This window comes from Benincasa hispida, unplaced genomic scaffold (assembly GCF_027475165.1).
Source record: "Benincasa hispida cultivar pf3 unplaced genomic scaffold, pf3_genome.v1.1 HicScf166, whole genome shotgun sequence".
NCBI classification, from domain to species: domain Eukaryota; kingdom Viridiplantae; phylum Streptophyta; class Magnoliopsida; order Cucurbitales; family Cucurbitaceae; genus Benincasa; species Benincasa hispida.
The window spans coordinates 5,604-19,464 of NW_028326031.1; the positions used below are offsets into that span (position 1 = coordinate 5,604).

The 13,861-nt window shown below is 26.4% G+C and overlaps 1 pseudogene across 1 annotated transcript; it reads left to right on the forward strand.

Moving 5' to 3' along the window:
* The first annotated feature begins 1,202 nt into the window (after positions 1-1,202).
* LOC150030743 (putative linoleate 9S-lipoxygenase 5) lies at positions 1,203-7,291 on the forward strand (annotated as a pseudogene). The gene is made up of 8 exons (XR_016526570.1): positions 1,203-1,536; positions 2,002-2,291; positions 2,381-2,611; positions 3,674-3,823; positions 4,198-4,228; positions 5,154-5,342; positions 5,456-5,719; positions 6,432-7,291. The product of XR_016526570.1 is annotated as a putative linoleate 9S-lipoxygenase 5 (transcript).
* Positions 7,292-13,861: the final 6,570 nt, after the last annotated feature.

Sequence of the window (13,861 nt, forward strand, 5' to 3'; positions counted from 1 at the left end):
AACAAAAAATAATTGAGTTTATAATATGAAATACTATATTTATCAATGTTTTTATTTTTTTAAATATAATTCTATATTTTGATATTTCTAATTCAAAATCTAAAATACATTGGAAATATATTGTTTGTTGAATTTATACTATTTAGATCATATAATCTAGAAATAGTTTTTGAAAGTTTAAGAACATAAAACATAATTTAAATTGTCTACCAAATAAGCTCTTTGTTTTTTAAAATGTTTTGAAGTTTGTATATTTTTAGTTTCATAAACTTTCAAATGTGCCTAATAGATCTCTAGACTTTAAATATGTAGCCCTATTGAACACAAAATTCCCCTATTGAACACAAAATTCCTATTTTCTTTAGTTTATATTTGATAACTGGTTTTTTTTTTTAATTTTTGAAAATTGAAAATATATGTTTTCTCACGATTCTTAATCATGATTTCTATTTTTTTTTCATGTAAACATAGGAATTCTCAACCAAATTGTAAGGAAAAAAAAAACCAAGTATTAATTAAAATCTAACTTTTATAATTTTCAAAATTTTACTTGAATTTTAAAACCAAACGTATACAAAATATACAATTTAACCAGGTGTTTGATATGGAGTAGACTTATAATTTAACCATATTCTTAAAATGCTCAACTCCTTTTATGTTAACGATCCCACATTTGAAAGACGAAGAAATTAAATCTCACATAACGTTTACAAGTTACATGAGTTACCTACTCTTTTTCTGACCAGTTGACTTTCAGATGAAATCTCATGTTCAAATAAAAATACTATGTTAAAGAAAATATTGAGGATCTCACATAAGAAAAGAGATAGACATGCATAATTCTTTATACGAAGATAATAAGTTAATTTTGAGATGAAATATTTAATACATTTATTTATTTTACTATGAAGTTGTGTGTATATTCTCCCTCTTGATTTATTTATTCCACTCTAAAAAAGGTTGACTTTTCTTTATCATTTTAATAGCCACGTTTACACAAGGTGAGAAAATGAGATTTATATTCAAATTTCTTCCTGTCCTTTTTCATAATATTATAATAAAAAATTGATGCCCCATGTTTTTCACTCATTTCCCAAGGTCTTAAAATAAAGGTTAGGTGATCTTATGAGAATCATTGAAAGAACCAAAGATCTACATTTTAGGCTATAAATACAAGAGAAAAATTGCATCCCTCCACACTACACCTTGTTCTTCAAGCTATTAAAACAAAGAGAGAGAAAGAGTGGGAAAAAAAGATTGTTAGAAAAAAACAAGTAAAAATGTTTTCTATTGGAAAGAATATAATAGAGGGAGCCTTGAATACCACTGGAGATCTTGCTGGCTCTGTTATCAATGCTGGAAGTAATATTGCAGATCAAATTTCCAATATTGGAGGAAAAAAAATCAAAGGGAAAGTCATTCTTATGAGAAACAATGTTTTGGATTTCACTGAATTTCATTCCACTCTTCTTGATAACTTCACTGAACTCTTGGGCGGTGGTGTTTCTCTTCAACTCATTAGTGCCACTCAAGCTTGTAACATCTCTTTCCCTTCAACTCTCTATATATTTGTACAGTTTAAATTACAAATTTAGTCTCTTTATTTTTTTATTTTTATTACTTGTTATGTTCCTAAATTTTTAAATATATATCTAATATGTCCCTGAACTTTGTAGCTCCTTCATCAACTTTTAAAATATCACATCACAAGCCGAATTGAAGTTTTGAGTCTACTATACGTACTTTAAAATTAATGAATTTATTGGATAGAATATTTTTAAAAAATATGAATAGGTCAAGAACTACATGAGTTATTCCTCTTATTATCAATTGGTTTTTTAGATGTAATCCTACATATGTTATTAGGACCTTACAATATTGATGCTCCATATTTTTCACTAATTTCAAACCTGAATGCTCATAGATCAATTAAAATTTAACCTCGATCAAGTTCATTAAATTTTGTTCGATGATTAAATTGGTAAAATTTAATTTTCACAGCACTTGACTCACGAGGCAAGGTTGGGAAGAAGGCATTTTTGGAGAGGTGGATAACTTCAATCCCACCATTGTTTGCTGGAGAATCTGTGTTTCAAGTCAACTTTACATGGGAAGATAATTTTGGATTTCCAGGAGCTTTCTTCATCCAAAATGGACATACAAGTGAATTTTTTCTCAAATCTCTAACACTTGAGGATGTTCCTGGCTTTGGAAATGTTCATTTTGATTGTAATTCATGGGTTTACCCCTCTGGAAGATACAAGAAAGATCGTATTTTCTTTGTTAATAAGGTAAAAAAATTTTCCTTTTCTTCTAGCTTGCTCTATCTCAAGGAATAATTTGTTTATTTCTAATGTAATTATTTGATTTCTATACATAGACATATCTTCCAAGTGAGACACCAAATCCTCTTCGTAAGTATAGAGAGGAAGAATTGTTGACCCTTAGAGGAGATGGAACTGGAGAGCGCAAAGAATGGGATAGAATTTATGACTATGATGTCTATAATGACCTTTCCGAACCTGGTGATGGGCGTCCTATTCTTGGAGGGAGCCAATTCCCTTACCCTCGTCGTGGAAGAACTGGACGACCACGAGAAAGAAAAGGTAAGATTATTACGACCCCATTTAATAACCATCTAATAATTTATGAAACCGTGCATTTATTTTTTTAACGAAATTTTCTTTTAGAAAAAAAAAATTTTCAAAACATGAGTTGGTTTTACACACTCTTGAAAAACGGTGTTTTTAAGCTTGAATTTAAAAAAAAAAAAAAAATCACATATAGAAAAAATGTCAAACTATTAAGAGAAATAGGAAAAAACAAAACAAAACACTGATAGACTTCTATCAACGTCATCATATAATCTCAGTGCTAGACTTCTATCAGTTCTACCACTCAAAAACACTGATAAACTTCTATTAGTTTCTATCAATTTTTATTAAATAAGATTCAATTTTACTATTTTATATAAATATTTTTTCTCATTTTTCTATTTTTGAAAATCCTCAAATAAAAAAGAAAACACACCTTTTTATATATATATATATATATATATATATATATATATATATAGAATTATTATTATATTATTTTTTGAGTTATAAACATCAATTATGTCCAATTCTAAAATTTCTGGTTTAGTGTTTGAAGTTTGATTTTCAATAATAATAAATTTACTTTCTATATTTTTTTGTTTAATTCCTTTCCATAATGAATTCCACTAGACGAGAACATTGAAATTTTAAATGGTATATTAAACAATACAAAAAGATACAAATTAGAGAATTATTAGATATTTTTAAATATTTTAGAGACCAAATAAACACAAACTTTTAACAAATAAATCTTAACTATAACATAATATAAATATAATACTTCTAATATTGTGTTTATTTTACAAATAATTTTCCTCAAATATATTTAAAAATATCTCCAATAAATTCTACATATCTAAAATTTTTATAATATACCCATTTTAACATATCAAAATATAGATGGTGACAAGATTTGTACAAGCTAAGTGGAACATTACAATTTATAATTAATCATCCATTGGTTATATTATAATGAATATTGTTGGAATCCAAAGTATTCAATTCTTAATTATATAAACCTTAATGTTATTATAATTTTTTGATTTCCAATGCATAATTTTTTCATTCAGATTTCCAACTACGAGAGTAGATTATCATTGATATCGGGATTAAACATTTATGTACCAAGAGATGAAAATTTTGGCCACTTGAAGTTATCAGACTTTCTTGGATTTGCTTTGAATCACCTTGTTTTTCAACGGTCCAAACCAGCGCTTGTAAACTTGGTAGATTTTAGCTCCAACAGTGTTTGATTAAAATTCCAAGATGTTCATAATCTTTATGAAGGGATATCTATCTTTAAACATTAGATGTCTTTAGGAAACACACTAAGGGTTTCACTCACCACTGTTCCAAGAACTTCTAAGGACCGACAATGACCAACGCTTTCTCAAATTTTCAACCTCCACCAAACTCCTTCATCCGCCTTTCGGAGAGAAATGTTGTTTTTCTTTTTTTACTATTTTATAATTGAAATAACATTTGATATATGTGAACGCTCCCGCATTTTAGACTAAGTTAATGTCTAATCTAAAGACTAATTTGGAATTGATTATTGTTATTAACCATGTACTTATGATGCCGTGTTTGAGTAATTTAGAATTCAAGAACTAAGGGTGGTGGTGCAACTGGTTAGTTCATAAATCTTATAACTTTGATTGGGTGGTTATTATCCTGAGGTCTAAGTTTTTATTTAACCACCTATTGTTCTTTTTTTTTTTTTTAAAATTTTTCATAAATAACGATTTGTCAGAGGATTCAATTAAAATTTTTAGGTTTTAATGGCAACTTTCCAAAACAAGATCTAATATTTTAAGGCTTATATATATATATATTAATTAACTCAGAACTTTTATAGACGGATAGAAATAGTTAATATTTCCTTGTCGTCTTCTCTAATTTATATATATTATGTCAAGAGTCCACGAATCAAATTTGCAAATTTAGGATATTTTTACTGAAATTTATTTGTAATTTGAAATTATAATTTTAGGTCTGTATAATTAATCATTATTAATATAATATTTTTTATCTAATAATTGTGTTAGAGGACAAGTCTGCATGGGAAAACAGATGAAGGAATTTGCAAGATGAAATGCTATAGTTGGAGTTAACCCTCTCTAATCATTCGTCGTCTAGAGGTAATGATTTCAAAAATTTTCTGGTTTCGGTCATTTTTATATAGAAAAATTTTTTTATTTTTCAAAAATTATAAAATTTTATTTATTTTATAGAATTTCCTCCTTGAGCAAACTTGGACCCCAAAATCATATGGTGATCAAAATAGCAAGATTACTGAAGAAGACATAAAGTTTGGGTTGGATGGACTAACAGTTTGATGAGGGGTAAAACCTAAAAAGACCCAAGCTTAGGTTTTTTTTTTTCCTCAAATTATATTGTTGTGTTTAATATAATTTTTTAATTCTATATTAGGCATTGAATCAGAAGGGCTAACATATTTGGATCACCATGATGCTCTTAATGCATATTTAGAAAAATAAATTCAACAAAAAACAAAAAACTTATGCAACAAGAAACATTTGGGTTTTTGGAAAGATGATGGCACTTTGAAGCCATTGGTTGATTGAATGATTGGCCACACCCTCAAGGTGATCAATTTGGTGCAAATAGCAAACAATATTTTCCATGCTGAAGGAGGAGTTGAAAAAACCTCAATATGGCAGTTAGCTCTAAAGCTTATGTGGCTGTGATCGATGCTGGTTACCATCAACTTATCAGCCATTGGTATGGAAATATAATTACTCTTTAAATTATTTAATTTGTCCTAAATGGTGAATATATGCTTTGTGATTTGAAAGACTGGATATAATAACACTTGGAAAATTGTTAAATTGTAGTGTGAATACTCATGCGGTAGTACAAGAGCCAGGTGTGATTGCAACACATAGACAATGAGTAGTGCATTCATCCTATTATAATGGCTTGTTCATCATACAATGACCTATGTTTATAAATGCATTTGCAAGGCAAAGTCCTTGTTAACGTGATGAATTCTTGAAGAAAATCATTTTCAATCAAAGTATTCCAATGGAGTTTATCTTCTCACATTTATAAGGAATGGAATTTCCTTGAGCAAGCACTCCCCGCTAATCTCATTAGAGGTAAATCACCAATTTCATTATTGGCATGGTTTATTTATTTACTTCTGCAATTGTTTAGTGGGCTATTTTCAAATATTTAAATTTTTAAATAAATTTATTTAAATATAGCAAAGTGTTACTTTTTAGATCAAATGATAGACACCGATAGATTATTATCACTAGCACTGATAGACACTAATAGATACTGCTAGATGTCTATTAATGATAGTCCACTTTCATTCTTAAAAAATTTATGATTAGACATTGATAGATGTCTATGATTGATTTGATAGATTATGACATTCTTCTATATTTTAAAAATATTTTAAGCATTTTTCGATTTAAAAAATTTTATTTTTCGTAATTATGTCCTGGATCCCACTTTCTTTAGTATCTTGTTAAAAACCCAACTCCCCTTTTAGGATGTTGAAAATTTTACGTTTACCATTATTGTTCGTGTGCTATATACATTTTTGAACAAATTGATTGATTCAAAATCGTTATTCATGACAACTCAAAATCAAGAATTTAAATTTTAAATGTTCGACACATGTGGGTGTGTGTATCTAAACAAAAGGGGTTGGTTAATTGTAGACTAACAAACTACTAGAGACTATTTAATCAAACTACAAATTTAGGGGGGATTTCATTATAATCAACCCCATTAATTCAAATGTGGTTTGTGCAAGTTTACCTTCTAATTATTTAATCATATCCTTCGATTTATGTAGAGGTGTAGCTGTTGAGGATGCAAGTTCTCCACGATGGGACTTAAGTTACTTCATTGAGGATTACCCATTTGCTATTGATGGACTTGAGATTTGGTCAACATCACAAACATGGGTTACAAATTATTGCTCTCTATACTACAAAGATGATAAAGCAATCCAAAATGACGTTTTGAATCCAGTCCGGTGGAAGGAGCTTAGAGAAGAAAAAGGTCTTGATGATAAGGAAAATGAAAACATGGTGGGAGAAGTTGCAAACTTTCAATGAAATAATAGAAACATGTTCTATCATCATATGGAATTTCTTCAGCTCTTCATGCCGCAGTTAACTTTGGACAAATCTTTATGGAGGCTTTATTCCAATATAGACCAACTATCAGTCGTAGGTTTATAACCCGAAGCAGGCAGTAGTGCTGAGTACAAAGAACTCGAATCAAATCCTGAGAAGGTTTTCTTGAGAACAATCAATTCACAATTTCAAAACACTTCTTGGTGTTTCTACTATTGAAATCTTGTCAAGGCTATGCCTTCTGAGAGGTTTTTCTTGGACAAAGAGCCAGCTTGTATGGACTTCAGGACAATGCTGTTGCATTGGAAGTATTTGAGAATTTGGAAAAACACGTGTTTGAAAAGTCGAATAGAATTATTGAAAGAAATAAGATGTCAATCTCAAAAATAGTAAACTGGTCCTGTTAATGTGCCATCTACTTTGCTTCTTCAATCTAGTACTGAAGGCATCACTGGTAGAGGAATTCCATACAAGCATCTCTATTTGAAGGGGCTCTCTTTTGAGCATATGATGGTAGTTCTAAAAATATCATTACCTTCTTTTCTATGTCACTCTCTTATGTTTAATGTTTTATAAGGAAAAAAAAGCTACTTCTTATAGCTACTCATGAAATTAATCCACATAAGATATGCTCAAGTAGCTTTGTATTTTATTTAGAATGAATAAAAAGTGATGTTTTTTGATACTTCACCTTCCTTGCCCTTTATTTGTTGAATGGGTTGTAGTGATTCATAATAAGGATATAAGATTTTTTTAATTAAAATGCGATATCTACTAATATAAAATATGTACTTTGACTAATAGGGTTAGAAATTTTAACCTTCTCTACCCCACTTATTGTCAAAAGCAAGAGCTTAAAAGACAATTATCAAAATATTATTATCCATACATTTTTAAAGTAATTAATAGTACAATAATTACAACTAATTTTTAAATTGAATAATGAAAGTATTCGGTTAAGGACACCTTTCATGGTTTTTGAAACCTAATCTATTAATCTTCAGTAAAGATTGATATTTTTGTGGATATATATGATTGGGATACTTGATCATGAGGTGGAATGAGCTTTAGAAGCTAATTTTCAAAAACTCCAAATTTTAATCAAAACGTGAAATTTAATTGGCCTATTTCTTTTTGTAACCCACTTAAATCTAATTTTACTCAAATTATGGCCCTGTTTTGTAACCATTTAGTTTTGTTGTTTTTGTTTTTAAAAATTACGTCTACTACCATTCCAATTTCTTACCTGATTTGCATAATTTTTTAAGTAAAAAGCTTGAATTCTTAGACAAATTTAAAAAAAAACTAAAATAATTATTTCAAAAACTACTTTTTTAGTTCCAAAATTTGGATCTGGTTTTTGTAAATCATCTGTATGAAGTGAATTTGGAGGTCGGAGTAGTGTCTATAGACATGATTTTAATAAAACAAAATTAAAAAGTAAAATGATTACCAAATCCCTCTAATATGTTTGTTATCATTTCAAAGCCTTAAATTTTTTTTTTTTTTTTTAATGATATTTATGAAATTGATTCACATTGTCTAAAGGTCTTGATCATCTTATCCATGATACAGCCTACACGTAATTAAAGATATAAAAAATATCCATTCATCATGTCTTCCCCATCCCTCAATATGATTAAATTAAATATAATGAATTTAAAAACGGTACATATAATTAAAAAATTAGTAAATAACTCCATTTGCAATATCCTTTTATTTAAATATTGTAACTTATTAAAAGATTATTTTTTAAAATGATCATTGGCACGTTATGAATAAATGAATAACCAAAAATATTCGAGTTTATTTGGCCATGTTGGTCAACAGCCATTCTATGTCAACAACCTATCAATTATGGAACCTATTTAATATTCTTAATTATCTTTATTCATGATCCAATTTATCATTGATTGATTTACATGCTTGTTGTCAATAAAATTTGAATATTGATATATCATATATCGTATAAACGAATTATAATAATATGACATACAAGGATGATATAATTTTACTTCAATTAAATTTGGGTATTCTTGCAAGTTCATCTTTTAGGTTTATTATCGATATTTGTTGTCAATAAAGTAGAAAATACTATAACAGTAATGTTACTTTTATTTATTTTTTTTCTATTTTTCGTTATTTACTATTAGATGTTGATCTATTATTGTTATATGCCATTATTAATAGCGGAAAATTTATATGGTGGTCATTTAAATTTTATTTTTAATGTGTTAATAGTTAACTTGTTTATTTGATCTTAAATTCTTTTGTTGATATATCATACATAAAATTAAAAATAGCATCAATGATATATGTCCTTTTTATTTAGTGGTTGTTTTTATGTTCATTAAGTGATAGACATCTATCATGATTAATGTATAAGTGCTCCAATTAGTTTTAGGCATAAAAAAAATGATTGTTAGTGATAGTCTATTAAAACTGTCTATCTCTAATTAACGTCATTAAAATATATTTTAGTGATTGACTCATAAATTTTAAACCACTGATTATATATTTATAAATTATTTATTTACGTGATATTTGTAAAGTATGCCATCAATTTTACATCTATTATAATTGTCCAAACTTTTAGTTATTTAGTTGTTTCATTAATATTATTAATTCAGCTGTACATGTTTTTATAAAATAAAAAATTCAGGACACGATAAGCATACATATAAATTATATATAATAATATAGTGTTGAGATCAGATTGTTGTGAGGGACTTTAATTAATAATAAGATCACATGAAGATATTTCTTTCGACATCGCCAGAATCTTGAATGGATTGCTTACAGATAATGGTATAAAAAAAAAATAATAATTTTTTATTTAAATGATTTTTTTTTACGATAATTAGCACTTTTATCTATTTAATTAGGGTTCAAATTAGAAAAAACGATTACATTTTTATTTATAAAAATACTCTAACCTTCAAAAGTTCTTTGAAAGTTTCATTAATTTTCTTAGATCTCTACAGAGATTGGTTAAAATCACCCTTAACATTAGTATATAGAACGAAACCTATTTGATCCTAGTTCTCCATTTTTTAAGGATCTATTCCACAAATTTTACGATGTGGAAATTTCAGAAACCATTTAATAATATAATTATCCCAAGAACTTTAAAATCTATATAACAAATATTTTAAATTTTCTAATATACTCAATACAAGTGGAATTTTTACTGAGGGAGAATGAACAATAAACGGTTTAATTAATTAAATCAATAATCATTATTATAATTTTAATCAATTATTAAAAATAATAAAGACATTATCAAAACTTAATAATTTTAATCAACTATGTAATACTTAACTATTTAATATAAAATTTTATTCGATTAATTACTCATATTCTTCTTAAATGATATTAATTTTTAGAATTGTATTAAACTATTTAAATAATGCTTAATAATAAATTCATTGTTTTTTATTTTTAGTGATTAAATTATTAATTAATTATAAGATATATTTAATTAAAACTAAATTTAATTTCTGACCACGTTAATTGTTATCTTGCACTTCTTTAAATAATTATTAGTTTTGGTTTAATTGCTAGTATACAAAATTGGTAAGTAAAACACATATATTTAAACTTCTAAACATTAATTATTTTGGATATCCAAAATACATATATTAATTATCCCTAACATTTATAACCGCAATATTTAAAGTGCGAAATATTGATATCATAAAGAGTTGAAAATGCAACATTAAGTATTTGATGCGCCTTGTATCTGCATTTTATCAACATGCATTCAAATTTTATTTAAATTATAACATATTATGTATCAATAGGTATAATTGATAGCATTTAAGGGACTGTTGGAGATGATTTATGAAAATTTTGTTCTACAGTAATTCTTTTTCATTTAATAAACATTTTTGATAAAGCTTTTTAAAATAAAACACACATAATTTGGTAACGATTTTTCAAAAACGTCTTTCTTTTCATAAAAGTTTGTTTTGTTTATTATGTACTAAAATATTTTTTATTTTATATTTTAAATTATATTATAGAAGAATTCTTCGATAGCCGTGGTAGTCGGAGTTATTTGTCGAGCACCAAAGATGGTGGACGAAGTTAGTTGAAGACAGTCACCAAAGGTGGTAGCTGGCGTGATTGTTGGAGTGATGCGTGATCAAAGATTTCAAATTACAAATTATGGTATTTAAGTACATTAAACATTGAAATTTCATCTTTTCTAAAGTTGGTTCAAAATGTCTATCCCAAACAAAAATTTATTTGAAAAACTCACTTTTTCAAAATCCATTTTAGATTGTTTTCAAATACATGATTTTTTTTTTTTATTTTTCCAAAACAATTACTTTTTAATTTAATCTCTTGAAGAATGTATTTCAAAACACACCCTAAAATTCATTTTCACTGTACACACCAATAATTTATCAAAATTAATCTTTCAAAAGTAGCTTGCATAACAAATTGAACCATTTTAGCTAATTATAATGTACTAGAAAAATAGTATTTTATACATTGAATTAGGATCATAAATCAAGTCAAAACGTTATAATGACTGATAAATATGGTTTATAAGAATGTTAAGTTTGGTTATATTCATTGTCTATCTTATATACTTTGCTTTGGTATATTAGTCAACTGATATACTAAATATAAAGGTAATCGATTACTAATATCCAAATTATACTTACTGACATACATGTTGATACACCAATAAAGGGTAAAATTTGGATTAATAAAAATGGAAAACAGTTTTTTACATTTTGAAAAAAAGAAATTTCAAAATAAAAAAAAGTAAGGAAAGCTATTTACACAAAATAGTAAAATTTTAATCTTATTTGATAAAGGCTGATGAAAGTCTTTAGTGACTATCAGTAAAAAAACTGGTAGAAGTCCATCATTGATACTATCAATAATAGAAATTGATACAAGGTACTTCTATCATCTATGAGTGATAGAAACTGATAGAGAAGTCCATCATTGATAGAGACCGATAGAAGTCTAGTGTCCCCTAGTGTAGGAACTATCAGTGATAGGAACCGAGAGAAGTCTATCATTAATACTATAGTGATAGAAACTGATACAAGTCTATCATTTGATAGACGTTGATAGAAGATAAAGTGTATCAAATATTTTTTTCACTATTTTTTGTAAATAATTTGACATTTTTTTACATGTGAAAATTTCTTTTGCAAACTTTGAAATTCATTGCTGAATTTGTAAAAATGCAAGCCTTCCTAGTTGTGAACAAAGAAAATACTTGTGAAAGAACCTTTTCTTTTTTTTTCTTTTTTTTTTTACTTTTCCATTTTGGAGACTAGCACAATGAAAAGCATTTTAAATATGCATCTAGATCAATTGGTTTTTTTCATTTACTTTCACCTGCATAGATTCAATTAGAAAAGACTGGTAAAATTTTCTTCACAAAGGTTTCCTCATAAATATTTCAAAATATTTCAATAATATATATAACGTTTGTGTTTGTAATTTCAATCTCAAAGCGTTTCTTTTTATTTTTCATACCTGCTCGATGTTTTTATATACTGGAAATTTTAGCTTAATTAAAAGTTTAGATCCAATTTGGCAGATAGTCTAAAAACATAGTTAAATGGCATCCAAATAATTTTCTAGTTAAATTTCATGTATTTTTTATATATGTGTCTGGTAACGAATTTAGAAATTAAATTCAAATATAAAATAATCGTACAAAATGTGTCAGATAATATATTTATGAATCATAAACTAATTTCTAACAAATTTTTTTTACATTAAAAATTTTTGTATTATTATTATTTTATATTATATATAATACATATTTTAAGTTCAATGAGAAAAAATAATACCTATTTTAGTTAAACAAAAAAATGTAATACATATTTTTAATTTAACAATGATAATTAAGTTTATAATATGAAATATCTATTTATTAATTTTTTATTTTTTTTAAATATAATTCTACATTTTAAATTTCTAATTCAAAATCTGAAATACATTAGAATTATATTGTTTTTCGAATTTGTACTATTTAGATCATATAATCTAGAAATAGTTTTTGAAAGCAGAATCAAGATTGCTTAAGAACAAAAACATAAAACAAATTTAAATTGTCTATCAAATAAGCTCTTCGTTTCCGTAAATGTTGTGAAGTTTGTATCTTTTTTATTTCATAAACTTTCAATTGTGTCTAATAGGTCTATAAACGTTAAATATGTAGCCCTATTTGAACACAAAATTCATTTATTTAGTATTATGTTTGATAATTTTTTTTTTTAATAATTCAAAATTGTAAAATGTATGTTTTCTCACAATTCTTAATCGTGATTTCTATTTTGTTTTTCATGTAAACATAGGAAAGAAACCAATTTGCAAGAAAAAAAAACATTTAATTAGAATCTACCTTTTATAATTTTCAAAATTTTTTTGAATTTTTAAAAGCAAACATATACAGAATATTCAAAAATTCAAACATATACAACAATTATTTATGTGACATATAGGGGCACACGTGAGTGTTTTTCTACCTAGAAAATAGACTTTAATTTAACCATATTTTAAAAATGTTCAACTCCTCTGGTTAAAGAACCCACATTTGAAGGACGAAGAAATCGAACCTCACATAACCTTTACAAATTAGATGAATTACCTACTCTTTTTCTTATCAGTTGACTTTGAGATGAAATATCATGTTTCAATAGAGATACTATAAATATTAAAGATAATATTGAGGAATCTCATATAAGAAAAGAGATAGTGATGCATAATTTTTTATACGAAAATAAAAAGTTATTTTTTGAGATGAAATATTTAATACATTTATTTATCTGTTTTTACAATAAATTTGTGTGTTTATTCTCCCTCATATTTCTTTATTCCACTCTCAAAACGTTAGATTTCTTTATTATTTTAATAGCCACGTTTACACGAGGTGAGAAAAGAGATATATTCAAATTTCTTCCCTGTCCTTTTCATAATATTATAATAAAAAAATTGATGCCCCATGTTTTTTCACTCATTCCCAAGGTTTTAAAATAAAGGTTAGGTGATCTTATGTGAATCATTGAAAGAACCAAAGATCCTACATTTTTGGCTATAAAATACAAGAGAAAAAAAAAATTTCATCCTCCACCCAACAGCTTGTTCTTCAGGCTATTAAAACAAAGA